This window comes from Rhopalosiphum maidis, chromosome 3 (genome assembly GCF_003676215.2).
Source record: "Rhopalosiphum maidis isolate BTI-1 chromosome 3, ASM367621v3, whole genome shotgun sequence".
Lineage (NCBI taxonomy): Eukaryota > Metazoa > Arthropoda > Insecta > Hemiptera > Aphididae > Rhopalosiphum > Rhopalosiphum maidis.
Genome location: NC_040879.1, coordinates 74,969,434 through 74,974,196, shown reverse-complemented (window position 1 = coordinate 74,974,196; position 4,763 = coordinate 74,969,434). Strand labels below are relative to the sequence as shown.

At 25.5% G+C, this 4,763-nt stretch overlaps 1 long non-coding RNA gene across 1 annotated transcript; it reads right to left on the bottom strand.

Moving 5' to 3' along the window:
* Positions 1-2,197: 2,197 nt before the first annotated feature.
* LOC113559136 lies at positions 2,198-4,244 on the bottom strand. Its single transcript, XR_003405883.1, has 3 exons — positions 4,210-4,244; positions 3,152-3,211; positions 2,198-2,345 (listed from the first exon to the last, which is right to left on the bottom strand). It is a non-coding gene; the product is annotated as an uncharacterized LOC113559136 (long non-coding RNA).
* Between the last annotated feature and the right edge of the window lie 519 nt (positions 4,245-4,763).

Here is a 4,763-nt window from a genome sequence, read left to right as displayed (position 1 = left end):
AATGTATATCTGTACACAAATTTTACTACGAGTCTACGACTATTACGTTTCTGTGTAACTCAACGTTATATTTTTTCCATTACACCGGCGATAATAATTTTCATCACATATTTTTATTTTCATCAATCACGAATGTGTGTAATATTACATCGTGTAAGCACGTCACCGTTCACGTCCGAGTTATGCACGTTTGCATATTATATACATAAATATACGAAGGGAAGTTAGCTATACAATAAATGGGTCGTACTTTGAATTTGACGGGACCATCGTCAATGAGTGTGCGTAACAGATGACCAGATTTATACTACTTTTATAAGTTTTATAATTATTATTTTCGTTGATTTTGTATCGCTCGTAGGCACTTTCATCTATATATTTATCTATTTTTCTGGACATAGATAAATTCGAATATAATGAATAATTCATTCAAATTCTTTTTGGTTTTAATAAAATATATCTTTTTTTAATAAAAATTTTATGGATTATATTGATTAAGATATGAAAACAAACGCGATAATAAACGACGGTTGTGTATAATGTAAATCATATAATATGTAAAGTACAATTGGGCAATTCAAAGTTCAAGTTTTATGTTCAATGTTCGTGTAATGTTTTATATTTCATTAACGTTATTCTGTTACGAATGTACTGCAAATTAATTTTATTTCTGGTAGTACCACATTAAATGTACCAACATGTAATAAAGTACTAACATAAATGTAAATGTAACCATTTTATATTTTATTATTATTAAAATAAATAGTTTACAAATAATCAGCGGATTGATAGCCGGCTGGATGAATATGAAAAAATGTTAGGTGGAGTCGATAGCTAATGGGATTAGTATGTAAAAAAGTTCAGTGCAATTGATATCTACGCCCCGCTAGAAAGCCAGTTATAAATGATAATTTTTTTTTTTAGTAGTTTGACTTATAAATTATAAAATCCTGTAGCAATATTGTCTTATAAATTGTTTATTAAATTTATTACTTCAATAGAATCAATAGGGCTTAAAAACGAGACGTAAAATTATATTGCATAGTATGGTATGGTTTAATAGATTCTATCCGTTAAATACTACTAAATTTATTTAACAAATTTTATCCTATGGATGTGATGGAATCCGTTAAATGCGTCAGCTGCTTTTTTTTGGTACGTTTTGAGCATTTATAATTAAATCATCATTGCGTTTAAGATGTTTAATAATATTTATTTATTTTGCAAATTTCTTTCCTGTCTAATACTTTTTATTAATTTCCAAGTGGATTTGGAATTATTTGAATATAAATTGAACTTATTTTTATAAAAGTTATTTTATAATTTAATTAAGTTTGTTTTTATCATTTTTATAATAACTTAGTAGTTTTTCATTATGGTGATTTTTTTTAAACTTAGATTTAATTTTTGTTACGCGAAGAACATAAAAGCCCTGTAGTCATCCATTTTTTAAGCCTCTTATTTTTATATACGATTTTTTATTAGTTGTGAGCACATTAGTTATATAAAATAAATTTTCATAAAATAAGTCAAGAAGCCATATTATTATTTTTTTTTCATTGAGGATAGTTTCCACTTTTTGTCTTTTATTTTTATGTTTAGTAGTTTGTAATCTACACAAATTATATAAAACAAAATAATCATTTTAGTTTGACAATTACGGTAAAAATTGTTGTGAAGCACTCGACAAAGTCATAGTTTTTAAAATACTATTAAAAAAGTTGTCAGATAATACACTATCTACATTTACTAGATAGCTGATGTTTTAATTTATAGAATGATAGGGTATGCCTTATAGGAACTATGAAGGTTATAAAATGTAGGAGTATTCCTCTTGGATACAAAAGATAAATTTATCTATACTGTGCATATATTATAACCTAATGTTATAATATTATACGTATACGCAAACAAGACTATAACTCGTAGTATAATATACTTAAGAACTTTTTTTGTATTTTAAAATTATATCAATAATACTCCACTCTTCAAAGAAATAGATAAATAATTTATACGCGACTAAAACTTGGGACCCACAAGTAAATACTAAGGAGTACATAAGAAACGGGTTTCATGGATTATAAATATTATTTATTTTTAAATTAAAAATTTCAACATACAATATAATAAATTAAGTTAAATTTCTACTTTCGTTACAAAAAAATTAACACGCTTTTTATTGTCATTTAGTCTAAGCTCGATGGTCTTGATATTTTCTTGTGTGGAGTTGATATATTCAGTTTGAGTGGTCTTCTATGGTGCAAATGTTAGAACATTAATATTTTTGCTTTCAATGAGTTCAGTGATATATTTATTGCACCATGTAGTAATATTAAGTTCTGTAGCTATAAACAAAAATAATAACGTTTATAACATAATGTATTTTTTTTAATATTTATAGAAAATTATGTACTGTAAATATTTTAAATATCTTTTGTATTAAATTTACATTTAATATTTATAAGTAATTAGTTCTCTGTTATGTTCTTAAGTTATAGGTATGAGTATGTAAAATACAATTTTTTTGGCATGGTCGTTTGTTACATTAATTTATAACAGCATAGAGTAAAAAAACAACTAAATTAATTAATTAAAATAAAAAAACAGCGTATAAAATAGTAATTATTTAAGAGGATCATTTCTCGAAAAATCAAATTGTTTTTTTAGACAAATTACTACAGTGCACAGGCTTATATGTATTGTATATAGTTCATATGATACTATAACTATAACGTATTATTAGGGTTAAAACTTATGGTCAAAACCGAGTTAAATAAAGACAACCGGTGACCGGGATTGGCACTATAAATTATGATGATATTTTAAGTCTTTAGCTTTAAGGCTTATGAATATTATTAATTTGTTGATATCATATTATTTTATATGTTTATTTATTATAAGGGTTTGTAATACATCAATCTTCATACACAGTCTACTATTTCGGTGAATACTTATCACAATTTTCTATAACACGTTATCTATACACCTATTTTTTACGCATTTGGAGTTTATCGTTATTATCCTGTTTCGGTAAATTAAACAATAATTTAAGGTTTAGCGTCCACACACACAGCATTGTTATTTTATGGCTAAACTAAATAAAAAAATAAAAATGTTATTATTAATGAGGGTCCACCCCTAAAATACGAACAGTCTTTTTGAATTGATGTCAGAATATCCATAAGATAATCTAAGTACTTCTTTGCTTCTTCTAAAAAAACAAAAAAAAAATGTATACTATAATATAGTATTTGTGATACTATTTTTTATGCGTGACGAAAAAACAAGATTTATATACTCGCAAAATACAAGTAAATCAGGGCCGGAATCGGACCCAGAAACTTACCGAGCACAATAATTTTACCGGCCCAGTTAATATAACTAGATATTTTAGCTAGCGGCCCATGTACGTATCATAATTATCTTGCGGCCCACCGGACTTATCGCTCGCCGGCCCAATTCGGGCCTGAAGTAAAGTATATAGACTTTTTAACACTATAAATTAATTTTGCAGTCTCAAAATTTTCTGCTATATGATTCGTTATATAGTAGAAAGAGTTTATAAAAACGACGGTTGTATAATATCATACCAGGGTTAATGATTTAATATTAATTTTCCGGTAAAATGCATATGTTATATACTTTTATATTTTAATATTTAATATTATATTGTTTAATATGGGTCATTAAGTATAAAATGTCAAGTTGAAAATCTTTAATATCCACGTAATATACAGGCTACACTAGAAATTATATACATATTATGACAATAAAGAATGTCAAAATAAAAATAAATGACCCGTATCGAATTATATGTCTATGGACATATTATAATATAATATAAGATAAAAATAAACATTGCAAAATTGAAAACGAAATATTGAGAAATTTGTATATATTAAAATGCAATAAAACACTTATTACTTTATAATAATAGATATAATATGTGTATAAATAGATTGAATTTGTCATTTGTGATTTAAGTATAATAATATTATGTGCTGTTTTGTAATAGAATTTTTTATGTTTGAGTTGTTCATCTGCATAGTGATATAATCTATTTTTATTTGACCCAGAACTTCATTGCCAATTATCAACGATTTTTACTCCTTATTATTTTATGACTATTTACTGTTTACGAAGTATCAACAAGTTTAAGGATATAAGTGGCAGTGAAAAATATTTAAATAATAATTAAAAATAAATTACCATTCCATTCTTGTGTTTGTTTTTTTAAACTTTCTATAACAAAATAAAATTATAAAATTCGTTGTTAAAATATCTGCTACTAGAATCTAAATTTATCAATTTCAATTCCAATTATAGCAGTACCTATACTATAATTTGTTATAGCTAGAGGTCTCTTTTGAAATAGGCTCTTATTTATTTTAAAGTTTTATGGGATGATTAAATGTTTGGTACCGACCAATTTTGGAACGGCTGCTTTATGCAGTGTTGGCTGTATAGTAGTACATACTAGTCGCTTCCCAAAAATATCTAAAAATAAAGGTCTAATCCAAGTTGCGGCCCGATTAATTGTTGTCTCATCTTTATATTATTATTGTTACCCGTTTGATAATAGCGATAGTCAGCAGTCATAACATAATACAAGTGTTTACTTGTGACATAAATCATATTATTAATTAAAAATATCTTATACATATTTATCAGTTTAAAATTATTGCAAAACTATTTTTTATTCGTTAATTTTGCACAATATATACTAATTTTTTTCTATGAATCACATGAAATAATACATTTTA